The 13853-nt window shown below is 34.0% G+C and overlaps 2 long non-coding RNA genes across 2 annotated transcripts; both read right to left on the bottom strand.

Moving 5' to 3' along the window:
* Nucleotides 1-10516: 10516 nt before the first annotated feature.
* LOC117208143 lies at nt 10517-10996 on the bottom strand. Its single transcript, XR_004487634.1, has 2 exons — nt 10906-10996; nt 10517-10790 (listed from the first exon to the last, which is right to left on the bottom strand). It is a non-coding gene; the product is annotated as an uncharacterized LOC117208143 (long non-coding RNA).
* Nucleotides 10997-13202: 2206 nt separating this feature from the next.
* Nucleotides 13203-13558, bottom strand: LOC117208142. The gene is made up of 2 exons (XR_004487633.1): nt 13505-13558; nt 13203-13427 (listed from the first exon to the last, which is right to left on the bottom strand). It is a non-coding gene; the product is annotated as an uncharacterized LOC117208142 (long non-coding RNA).
* Nucleotides 13559-13853: the final 295 nt, after the last annotated feature.

Below are 13853 nucleotides of genomic sequence, written 5' to 3'. Positions count from 1 at the left end.
TATTAACCGGTTAACCGAGTGGTTTTTTAAACGTAATTTATTTTTAACGGAAATGAAACGTCGCGTAAATAAGAGAACAGCAATTGGTAATTTGTATACTGTCCGTGGATTTCTAGTTATCGAACGTTAAAAACATAGACAGTTAAAATACTATAATAATACGATAATTTATTGAAAATTGGTAATGAAAAACGAACGGAATTTGTAAGAAAACAACGTTATAAGTTGTTATTTTTAATATTAGACGGTTGCTTATTATTGGGTTGGCAACTAAGTGATTGCGGATTTTGTCATTAGGTGGTATTGACAAAATCCGCAATCACTTAGTTGCCAATTCAATATTTATCGTATGCTACATATACGAGATCACGAGCGAGAAGAACCTTACGATATCTCGAGCGATTTTAATCGAGGTACAGTCGCAAACAACTTTTTTCATTAACTGCTGCAACTGCAATGCTATCTTAAAGTTTATAAGCACGAGCGGAACATTTGCAAAAGAAGCGAAGAAACGTTTTGCGTTTGTAACAAACTCGAAGGACGAACATCTTTTAGACAAACTGTCAGAGAGCGGATATTCATAAATAAAATAGTTCGTTGTACGTCTACGGTGAAGAAAGCTTTTTCGCGAGTTTAGACATTGCCAGGTCGGATAAATAGATTCGCAAAGCGGAAATAATAGTCTTGCAAGTTCTTCTCGCGAAATGTACGACGTTGGCTGATAACGAATTAACGAAACTTTACGAGGTCTTGTACGTTGTGTAATTGGGAACTTCGTTCAGGTACGAATGAAACTTCTACAGGAGCGAAGGGAAGCATAATATCGCTGACAGCTTCGAAGTATTTGTAACAGCCACAATGTGATCGGATCGCGAGTTTAAACGAACGATCCGTTAATAAATATCAGACGAAGCGGGCAATTGTTTTGGCGGAAAAGTAATAAAAATTGGTTCGAGTTAGTGGAATTTTCCTTCCGATGGCAAAATACCTAATGGAAATATGTACGCGTGCGAATCGATCGATCTGGTTAAATTTTTGAGATTCGAAGCTTAGCGAAAGAAATAATTTGATTCTAACGATAAGTTCTTCGTGTATCATAATCTTTCATAAGCAGATTAAAACGAGTATTATTTAAAAAATTGTATATTCGATGATATACATTTGATTTGTATAAATCGGTTTCGTTCGACAACTTAAATTCGAATATACAGGATTCTTCGTGAGAAAAATAGAAAGAAAATAGAATTTTTCCATATGACGCTTCGTTTTCGAGAAAATCACGTTCGAAAATTTACCAAGCGTACTAGAACATGGCTAATTCTGGACCGAAGAGGAGTAAACAATCGACAGGACGTTATTCTACGTGTGAAAATAAACTGAGAACGTGGAATAAAATTTATTCGCAAGACGCTTTGTTTTCAAGAAAAATACATTTTTTTTAATTTATCATACACGTGTAATGAGCCACGTTCAAGTATACTTGGTAGGTAAATTTTCAAACTTAGAATCTCTTGAATACGAATCGTCTTACGAACAAATTTTCCTCTATATTTCCTTCCCATTTGTTCTTTTTTTTTTTTTTTTTTAATAAATATATTTCGATAAATTTATAATTATCGTTCCTTACTTTTACAGCGTGTCATACGAACGATATATAAACATAACAATCTATAATTTTGTGATGATCTAACAAGTCCACCTGCTATTTATTTCTATTAAATTTCTATATATATACATATTATTAACTATTTATTTGAAATTTTCAAATTATTTAATTATGCAAAAGGAAGGTAAAGGATGGTCTTGAAAAAAATTAATCGAAAACGTAAGACGAAGCATCCGCGTGCCAATGCTCATTCTTGAGAAAATCGATTTCGAAGATATGTTGGCTATGCGAAGACTGGATTAAAATTTGGTTGAATAAATTCCACTGCGTACGTAGTACATATACAGAGTGCAATTTCCCAAGAGTCTGAGCCCGTAATATTTTCGATACTATTCATTATATCGAAAAATGCTTCGGATAAAAGTTTGATGGCTGTAAGGAAAACATATGTAACGAGGACAGTTGCTGGCTTTTCTGAAGGTGGTGGCGCAACCATCGTACGAAGGTCAACTTTGTTTCTTCAAATGGAATCACACAGTTCTTAATACATTAATCGATGCAGCTCGAGATTCTCTATAAAAAGTTATTTATTAACCTACTTGCGTCTAAAAACCACTAGTTTAGCAAATATTTTAGGTATGAGAGACAAGGAAAGACGCAAGACGCTATTTTCGTATTTGTCTTCGTGCTTGTCCTTCGTACGATAAATTTCACCAAATGAAAGTTAAAATATCTGTTAAACTAATATTTCTTCGACGTAAGTGGATTAATAATTTTTGCACGCAAAATCTCGGTTCGACTTTTATCCGAAACATTTTTCGATATATTTAAAAATATAGAAAATATTTCGTTTCAAACTCTCAAGTAACTCGCCTTGTATACAGGGGGGGGGGTGGTAACTGATGGTACAAGCGGGAAGGGGGTGATTCTACGCGAAAAAAGAAGTCGAAAATATAGAATAAAAATTTAAAAAATATTTTTTTTTTATTTTTTCCATCGAGACAACGATCTACAGTGAAATCCGCTATAACGTACCGCACGCGTACCGAGCGAAAATTCAAAGTCGATTTTCTCGAAAACAAAGCCTCGAACGAAAAATTTTTATTCTATATTTTCGACTCCTTTTTTCGCGTAGAATCACCCCCTTTCCGCTTGTACCACCAGTTACCAACCACCCTATATATCGTGTTGGTATGTATATGTTAATATTGCTTTAATTCTATGCAAGAGAAAATAAGAAAGATAAGTTTGAAATAAAAAAGGAGAAATTTGCGATCGTTATCAAAAAAAGGTTTTCAGACGTTTTATTAGGAATTTGCGACGAGCAAAAATTATACGAAATATGTAACGATTCGATATTGTTTGGAAAACTCGTAAAACATAATCGACGTTTCAATATCTCGTACAGAAACTTCCAGTCGATTATGGAGTTTTCTATCTCACACAAGGTAACAACTGTACTTCACTGTCAAAAAGTTATCACAATTCAAGGAAACTTCGAATTACCAAAGTTCCTTCAATTTACGAGAGATCGTCTACTTTCCTTAAAACTTTCCTCTTTCGTATAGGAAAATATTATTGGAAATTAAAGATTTTCGATCTTTACCGCGATCCATATATCATTACTATGTTATTTTTATCGATTTATACGTATCTCCTAGCAGCTCCTCGCGCAGAATATTCCTACGTGGTATTACGTTATCGAATTTACTTCACTTCAGGCTTCAACCGAATTACAGCGTAACGACATTAATTTTCCTTTCTTTCATCCTTCAAAATTAAAGTCACATCGACGTACTTTAATGTAACTGCATTCCGTTAGAATTTGCACATCGATTAATTTCCTTCTTCCTTTTTCTTCTTCTAAAGTTACAGATACCGTTGAAGTGGATCTCACTTCAAGCAAAACTTTACATCTTCTCTAGTGTTCAGTTTCCTTAGTCCTGCGAAAGCTACAATTAGGTCCTGGCATAACAATTCTCTTTCCAGCGGCTTCTTCGGTTGCAATTATAGTACCGCGAAAAGATCGCCGACATACAGACAACGTAGACGATAAAGCGGAAATGCCGACAAGCCGAAAGGGTCGGAAAACTTCGATATATTAGATTGTGTCTTTCTTTCACAAACACGTCTTTCACGACGATGCATCTTTATACAAACATGAAACTTAATCTGTCGAACGTTATGATCTTTATTTTGATAGAACAAAATGGATCATACGTAATTCGATAAAATAATATAAAACGAGAAATGTTGCGCATCCATTGTTTCCTTATAAAACGAAAGAAACTTCTCGTAGTCGTTGATCGTCGGTTAGTCACCGAAGAGTCAAGAGTGAAGAGTCGTTAAAATCGAGAGATGTCATATCACACTACTGCATTAAGTTCCAGTTCAGTAATCATCGTTTTCTGTTTAATCCACTGTAATTAATCCATCAATCAATACATTATCGCATAGGATAGAAACTACTGGAAATCCTAATTTCTAATATTTCTGAATAAAGAATTTCTGTAATACATCCTCTCTTTATTCCGAGATAAAAAAAACATCAACAAATACCGTTGACATCTTCAGCTAATTATGTAATAACCACTACGAAATCATTAAATATATTCGTTTAACCGCTTCGCAACTATGGTACAGATATCTCACGACATTGCATATACACAGCTCGTACGATGGCCACGGACAAGTTATTTCGCGACGCAATACGTTTGTACGACGCTACGAATGAGTTATTTCGCAACGAAATACTGTTCGTAAATTCCCACGGACGAGATATTCCGCGCGTCTGTTTTTCCGCAATTAAGCACAGCTCTCGCCCTAATAAATAAACACTTGCCTTTATACGAGACGTTTTTGTCACATTCGGATACGTATTATAATTTTATGAACGTAGTCAGATACGCGTTCAGTTTGTCAAATTTCTCCTGTCTCACAAATTTCCTATCTTTCTATACGCTGTAAACGTCAGAGACGAAGATTTCTAGTAGAAAGACAATTCCATTGATTTTAACATCCAGATGAAATACGTACGATACACGTATTGCGTAATATTTGTATCATTATGTATATAGTTTATTCAGGCGATAAAACGAATACGCCATGGCGCAGTAACAATAATACAAATCTATACAATATATTCTTACAGGATTTATCATAATCAATAACGTTCGTAACGATCTGCAATGTTCGCGAAACTTCGAAGCAAATCATCGATAAAAACGTGATCGACGAAGCAGAAAATACGAATCTCGTCGGATGTGATCCGACATTTTAAAATCTGTTGTTGTTGATACGCGAGCCTACTTTAAAATCGAAGCGTTCGTAAACCGATTAAAATTGTAACTGCTCAATTACGATAATCAGGTGAACTCATTGGCCGAGGATCAAAGGTCTGGAATTAATATCGAGCTTAGTTGTTGGGTCACAAATAGGTCGTATACACTCGCTTGACGGCTATTCGACGTGCTTTGACCATAAAGCTTCGCAATACCAAGGCATCTTTGACGAAGCGCAGTGTAACGTTGCAGCAGACAATGAGAGCACCGACGTGAAAACATACATACTTCATGGCTGCTGTCCCTTCCATTCTCACTTTCTTCTTAACTGACTACGGACGAGGAAAGGAAAAAGAAACTTGTCCTCGACTTTTCATTTCATCCCTTACGTTACACGGAGGCATTGTCAGCGTCTCTTTGAGATTTTGCTCGCGCGTTTCTTCGCGTCACCTATCGTCGATGCGCGACATTATTCGATATCAACAAAACAACGCCATTAAGACACGTATGGTCTCGCCCTTGTAACGCCATTGTGACTGAGAAACTATATTACGCGTGATATAAGACGTATTATAGCAACGTGATATAAAGCGATAAAAATTATGTGGTTTATATAGTTTGTATTTTCTATTTCTTTTAAGACAGGGAAATTTATAGCGGCGAGGATTTATACAGCGACAAGTAGGTACATACGTTGATTTTTAAAGGCTTGTACAAGATTTTTGAGCGGAAATTCAATTTCGTTGGATTCTGTTTAATTGGATTTGAATTTTTAAAAGGTAATGAATTTTACCGATCGAACTGTTAGTTTAAGCGCGGCCTTTAATTGTATCACGAACATTATTTTACGTTACTCTGCAACGTTTCCTCTATGTAATATATTCAATGTTTGTATACGCGATCTTCGGCTTAAGAATTACTCAAATATTTGGTTTTAATACGAAGGATTGTTTTAAAGATCATTTTCACCTCTATAAATATTTATTGTGTAAACCGTGTGTATAATTTGCGTAGAGCTTAAAGGATTTCCAATTTAACATTCGCACGTGAATTAAAACCGTTACTTGGAAAAATCATCGAACTCAAGAACCACACCTCTTCCTCGTGTTCAAACTTATCCGCCTGTGCAGTTCGTAAATTCACTTCTTAGGTTTCTAATGAATTTTCAAAATAAACCTTCGACGTATCTATGTATTTATCTATACGATTAAACAAACCGTGGATTTTTATGCAGTTATAAATAATTTGAAATATACGTAGATATTATTCTAAATATCTATGAAACTATCGACTAAAGAATTATTATTCACGAGAATATAAGAAACAAAGATTATTAAAGTTACTTTATCCGGTACTCGATAACTTTATTTTGCTAAATTGATTCCTCGTCTCTTACACTCGCAGAAAGATATTTCTGTTGCGTCAAATACGTTTCCATCTTATATTATCTTCCACAAAGGTACTACACACGTATTGTCTTTCTGTCTATCTTAATTTCAATTTTATTAACTCGTCGCTTGTTGACTTCGTCAAATGTCCTTTGTTTACTTTGAAGTTGCGAAGCACGAAAAGCTTCCTAGGTACGTGTACCACTCGGTCTAATAAAAAACACTCAGGTGCACGAAAAAGAAAAAGGTTCAAACGCACGCTAATAGATGGCTATATTTAAAAAATTACTCATACTAAATATATTAAGAGCTAAGCGACTTCAATTTTATTAGCTCGTTTCCTGCTGTCTTTGATGTTGCGAAACACCTTCCTATTATTCTCATCTAATAATAAGCATTCGGGTGGACGAAAAAGAAGAAGATTCAAGCCTGGATCAACGGAAAATTCTACTTAAAAAATCAAATATCAAGAATCGAAAAACTTTTATTCATCTCGGATAATATCGACCCCGAGATGTATCTTGTTAAGATGATCCTCCTTCGAAGATTAGACGCTTCGTGACTACACAAAATGGTAACGAGCAGCGCCCTCTCGTAAAGTATTTACAAAACAGGGGTAGGTCAGTGTGAAATTAAATGGCTGGAATTTTCAGCGATTTCCATAGACAGTGTCTTTGAAATACCTAATCCTCGCTGTTTCACGTTTAAGCGAAGTAGCGCTCCGCTCTCCAGCTAAAAGCAAATAGCTATATTCTGGAGAAGTATTTGAAGCATTAACTGGCGAACAGATCCGAGAGGAAAAGTTTCGTGAAATTTACATCTTGAATTTCGTTATTTCATTTAACGCAGAGGGATTGGCGCCCGCTACGATCGATACGTTGGCAGATTTGCCTGCGGTTTTTCGCGATTGTCGCGACGATTCTAATTGAGTTTCAGGAAAGAAATAAAATTAAACGTTGGCCGTTAATCGATGGCTGGAAAATAAAATGGATTGCCATGATTCGTCGTATTCCCCCGCCTTTTGATTCTTTCTCGTCTTTCGCGTTTCACGGTCCTCGTCAATTACTATATAGAACCGTACTTTTCTGCTGGCAACTTCAGTTTACGAGATTAAACATTAGCTGGTCCCGTTTCGTTTGATAAAACTGACGTCTCATATACGACCTGAGGCATTCTACGAGCTTGGCGCAGGTTTAATGGAAATGTTCGGTAAATATGGACACAGATAGCGAATGTTACTTGTATAAACATTCACTCTGATCGAGAACTAAAAAATCTGGAATTTTCTGCTCTCGTGCTGAATTACAGTGGTTCGCGAAAATATTTGAATACCCCTGCAAACTCCTTGTGTACATATTATTAAGAATATCTTGATATCCTATCGATACTGTGACAAGATTAACGTATTATTAAAATTTCAAACGAGTATGAAAATGTACGTAGGAATTGCAGGACATTTACCGCAACTAATTGTATGTTTGAGACTATTACTAATGTTGTATACTAATTTTTCGTTAAGCATATGTTTGCAATAAATGCCTTGCAACCTCTATATATACATCGAATTGGTTTCAAATTTTACATAATGTATTAATAACAAGAGTTCTGTGGAGAACGTTCGAATAGTGTATTTAATTACCCGTAATTGATATTGCGTATTTAATATAACCGAAGAAATAGTCTCATTCGTTGTGTTAATAATTAGCAAGAATACGAGTACGTAATAGGAATTTTAATAATCCCAGAATCCCATAGGCAAGCAAAAAAAAATAATTTAATTGAATTTGCTTTAGTTCAGTTTTATTTCATTTTATTTTAATGCAATTCTATTTTATTTAATTTGAATTTCCATTTTGCTTTCATTTTATTAATGATTTAATATAATCCTAACTCGATAACATAAATCACATAAAAAAGGATATATAAATAAATCGGTACAATACGATGCAAACTAAATTTATGTACCAAAACTTTAACCACGCCTTATAGATACGATAACTAATTGGAAATTAAGTAAAAACTATTTGTAATAACCTGCATTGCTTGTCGGGTTGGAGGAGATATTTAATCAACAAATAATTTCGTTACGTTCGAAATCTTCTCGCTCCTTAATCCATTTTCTCTCTGATTACAGTAAACAGCATTAATTCCGTTCTCAATTAATTAATCTTATCAGTAGTATACTTATATCATTCTATAAAACATTAAGTAAGTGACATTTAAGTTAAAGAATCATTTTCCTATTATTATTTATACACTTTTGTTTACATATATCATTATAAAGATTAATGGAATAAACTAATAGGATAACACGTTTCTTAAACGAATGGAAAAATGAAAAGTCGATGAATTTTCATTTAACAAGCATGTATCATTTGTAGCATTATGACAACTTAGCGATTCATTTGCTCAACAAGTACTATCTTCAATAACTAAATCGTTTTAAATTAGTTAAACCTTCAGTGTCCTATTTTCCTATTCACTAGACGACATTTTTAATACGAATCAATTCGTTTCGCTAAAGACACTAAAAATTGATTATTAAAATAGAACTATACATTTTATATATTTTACACTAGTTCATATGATTACAATAACCTTAATAAATAAACGATCCTAAACACTAACAGCATAAACAAGCTTATCTCAAGTATATCAATATTATACCAATATGTAAAAGTTTATATTTCCAAAATACTTGTCTTCAAAAGTAAAGCAATCACAAACTAGGCAGAAAATAAAGTAAACAATCGTATTGCTCAACAGTCTTAACAAATAAAGCTACGATGCTAAAAGTAACAAAAATTGCTCCATAGCATATGTCCTCACAATTAAATTACGAATTAAAAAGGAGAAAAGGATTAAAATTACCAAACCGAATGTAAGGAAATGAAAGAATCATTCTGTATTATGTTTCCCTCGCTAGTGGCGGGATATTCAAAATAATGATGGCGTCTCTTCAATCAAAGTTACAAGAAATCACATATCCAAAAACTTTTACTTCATTATAACGGTATTATTATACCACCGAATAAGTAAAAAATTAAGACTCACCGAGAAAACAGTATAAGCAACGAAGATTTACAGCTCGGTCTTCGCGAGACAATAGTGGCGGTTGGTGACAGACAAGTGGTCGAGAAGAGTATCCGCTACTGCACAGTCATAGACATAGATCGTGCACCCGAATTGTCCCGTCTGTCGGTGGATATTACGTGCAACGACCTCCGTGATTCGTTTCTTGCGCTACGCGAATAGGTGCACCTGTTTACGTGCCACTTAATGTCACGTACACGCACGAAATAGCTCGAGAATCATCCACGAATCGACACGGATTCGCGGTTACTAATCGCTTACCAAACGTCGATTACGTCGTTAGCGCTTGAAAAAACATTCGAATGTAATCGTTCCGAACGATAAAGGAGCTTTATAATATAAACGATCCAGTTCCTACCGCGTTCACAGTCGAAGCGGTACTGCGAGGCTCGTCGCGACCCGGCGTCCCCTTCCACCATCGACCCCGAGCCCAATAGCCAATCAGCGTTACGCATTCTCCAACGTTCAAAATCCTTCCGTTGGATCCACGGACGGCCGATGTCAGTTATGCGAGGGGGTGGAAAGCACTTTTGGCGGTCTCACGTGTTGCTTCGCTGTAAACATGGATGATCTGGATTTGATTCAATTACCCAAAACGGGAGAAACGGTGTTTGAGTGGCGGCGCGAAAATTGCCGATTTCGTTGCGCATATTGACAAAGATTGCGACGGAGGATCTGTGTGGTATGTACTATATAGCTTTTCTCGCGGGTTATGTTTCTTTATATCGTATATCGAAGCACACGCTTGACGTTTCAAGAGAAGGTTTGCATGCCTTGTATAACTTGAACTGTAGTTCAGATTTACAACTTTACTTTAGTCTATATGTTTTCTTACTTTTCATTATTTGAAGTGCCATTCCTACGCACTTTTGCGATAGGTAATCTGTGATACTTGTAAATAGGTACTACATATATACGCACGTTAACCTGTAAATGTGTAATATTGCTGTTTGGTTAGGTCTATATTTTCTGATATAACAAATATATGTATGGGAGCCATCTTGCACAAGTAGACTAATATTATTAGTGTAATTTTATAAATTACAAGTCATAAATTATTCCTTTTTCCAAACAAGGAAATATACGGGAAAAAATAGAACAGATTCTTACGATTATTTTTGTGAAGTTTTGTAATATACGAATTAACATTTTTTTTTCATTACATTTGAAAAAATCATGTATTCGAGTATTCATGAGAAAGGAGAGACAGAAAAGGAATGCAAAGATGGAAAGTTTCGAATATGTAAAACGTAGTGAAATCCATAAATGATTTCATAACTGCTCTTGAACATTTCTTACAAACAAACAAGTCATCTCATACTTTCCTACAGGAGAAGTACATCATATTCATCAGAAAAAATTCCATTGATGTGGTCTACGAATGCTTATGCATCCAGCGAAGTCTGTGATTATTTTCTTTATCTTGAAACATACGTTATAGTTTTGAAGGTTATTTTTACATTATTTGTTCACAATCGTTATAAAGAGACCGGAAATGTATTCAGGCCACGCACATGCTTTACTGCTGTATACGTACCATCGATGTTAAAAAACAACTCGTACCGAAAAGATTAATATAATTTTTATTTAGATTTTTTATTTCGTATTCATAGACGAAAACTGTTGTGTTGTTTCTCCGCAAATATGTAAAACGATTCCGTTATATTATAAAGTTTTGAAAATCGATAGTTTTCGTTATTCATTTCGTTAGTTAAAATAGTTAAATGACTTTCCAGAAACAAATCATGCTTCATGGACATTTTGAGTTTAGTTAGCGTAAAAGTTAAACCTTGTTCTGTAATTACTTAAGTTACATGAAATTAAATGGATTTCAAGTAGCTGGTATGTAAATAATACTTAAATTAGCATGTAATGCTTAAATCGTAAAATAAATAGCGTGTACATATAAAATCAGTTGAATTTAGGGAATCAATATCGATAAACGCGAAACTATAAATAACATCTTTAAGTCAAAGATTATTTGAAAGAATTTCAACTTCACTTCAAACCTGAAAGGATATTTCAGGTCAAGTAAATAACAAATTTATACCGGTATAGTGATCTCGAGTTTCTTGAATTCAAACAATTTGTGTAATCGGTACGAGAATGTATGCAACGTGGGATATTAAAGAGAATCGCACTGGGCATTATTGCACCATGTACGTCATAAATCGTCGATGAAAGCTCTGATGCGGGCAAAAAAGTTTATAGATTCGATAAATAAACTGTTCTCTGTAAACGATGGGTTAAAAAGTAGGTAACCAGCGTTAATATCAATAGGATATCATTCCATCGAATAATTTTAAGGATCTTTGTATTATAACGTATCCTTTAGATAAAAGATAATTGTTAGTTTTATAACGAAGCAACAAAGTAATTAACAAAGTAATTAGATTTATTTGACCTTCGTCTTTGAAACTATCGATAAATTATATTTACATCTTCCAAAAAATCATATCTTAATCCTTAATAATGCTCTCAGTTTTGTAGTATTTAATATCTTTTGATTTATCCGAGATTTCTTCGAATCTAATACAGAATTTAAACTGTTTCACGTATTTATCGTAGTCCATAAATTATGCTTACAAACTTGGTTCATATAAGTACGTACGTGTATTATACATTATTGTATTTAAGAATTTATATGATTTTCCCATGAAATGCCTCTAGTCTGTAGAAAATAGTCTGTTACTATTATGGTTTAGATGGAAGAATATTATGACATGTCGTTTAACTGTATGATACCATCTATTAATGTACCAACGATGACTTTAATGACGGTCTAGTGGATATTGCGCTACAACTTTGATCGACGTGACTTGTTTCTATGATGCACTTCGACAAGCTGATTTCAACGAAATCAAGTCAAACGAAGTTTCTTATGTTTAATATTCATATAAACTTACTATGTACGTATGTAGTTTGTTTCAATAGCATCTATGTAGTTTGAGAAACTCGTCGATGACGTTGTTTCAATAATACAATTATAGTTGTATTTACGATAATCATGATTCTGATGCAGACTATTAGAGAACGATATTTTTTAAGAACAAAAATCATAGTTTTCCCTTCTAAAACATGAGATCGAGATTGAAATAATCTTGAAAGAAGAGTGAAATAATTGTAATTTTTCAACCATTTAATTCTGCGTTAATAACAAAATACAAGAACGTGTTAAGTATATATTACTACTAATTTAATTATTTATATCATTAATAAGCAATATTCTTAATTCACAATTCTTATATTATTTAATTGTATACTATTAATGAAACGATTTTATATAACTTGCAATTCAATGGAATAAAAACATGAATGAAATATTTAAACATACCTACGTACATAGATTTCCAATAATTTTACGTAACTTTATGAATTAACACTTTACAATATACTTTACGATATAGCTGTTACATTTATTAAAAATGATTCTTGTTCAATTACATTCGCCACTTACATTGCGGAAGCGTAAAATTATTTCAAATAATATGAAAATAATTTATCGTGAAAAATATTTCACGTACCGTTTCTCGCTTTTATCGTAAATTAAGCACGTTCCCATTTCTTGCCGTAAGAAATAATGGATAATCGATAACAACAGCGTAACGAAAGTAAAAATTATTGTTCATTCAGTTTTAAACGTAATTTTATCGGCTGTAGTTCTTCAGCTACTTTGATTCTACTCGATTTCAAAGAACAGATTTAAATAATAGCAGGCTTAACGTATGAAATATAACGTAGAAACATTACCGCGACTGTCTTGAACAGATTTCCGTCTGTAGATGACTTTAAACGTTTCCGTGTCTCGTAATTTGCGAGAAACGAATCTCATGCATTTCTACGAGACCTTGCCCTGTCCATCTTACAGTTCCTTCCTTGATTGACTTTCAAATTTCCCCCTGGATTCTAGGCTGTCTCTGTCATATAGAGCGAAGAGTTCGCTGACCCTCAAAGCAAAGGGACAAGCACATGGAAAGTCTGCCTTTGCGGTTGGAAGTAAGCATAATTTACGATACGATGATCTAATCCCTTCATCACGCTTGGAATATACATGGCTGCCTGTAAAAGGGCGCAGTTTTATATGCAGCAAGTTGCAAAGAAAAGGTCTGTGTCTTTTCTGACCTTATAGCACTCACTCGAGAGAAAAGGAAATTTTAATCAACGTTATAGAATATTTGAAATGCAATTGCCTGGGCAAGAAAAAGAGAAAAATATTCTTCCGCATTGATAAAAAATATTCCATTTGACTTTCTGTTTTAATATACCGCGGGTACGAGAAAATATTTGCGCATGTCCATATTTTCCAATGAACCGTTTTCCTATCAGCTTTTATATTTCATTTTCGCAATATCAAATCTTTGTAATCGTATGAAAGTACCATGAAATAATACCAAGTTTAATACATGTACGGTATATCTATATTCATATTATTTAAATACTTTTCGTAGTCACTGTACAACTGCCATCTGTGGATAATACATAAAT

The sequence above is a fragment of the Bombus bifarius genome, unplaced genomic scaffold (genome assembly GCF_011952205.1).
Source record: "Bombus bifarius isolate JDL3187 unplaced genomic scaffold, Bbif_JDL3187 scf7180000008056, whole genome shotgun sequence".
Lineage (NCBI taxonomy): Eukaryota > Metazoa > Arthropoda > Insecta > Hymenoptera > Apidae > Bombus > Bombus bifarius.
This window is presented reverse-complemented; position numbering and strand designations above follow the sequence as displayed.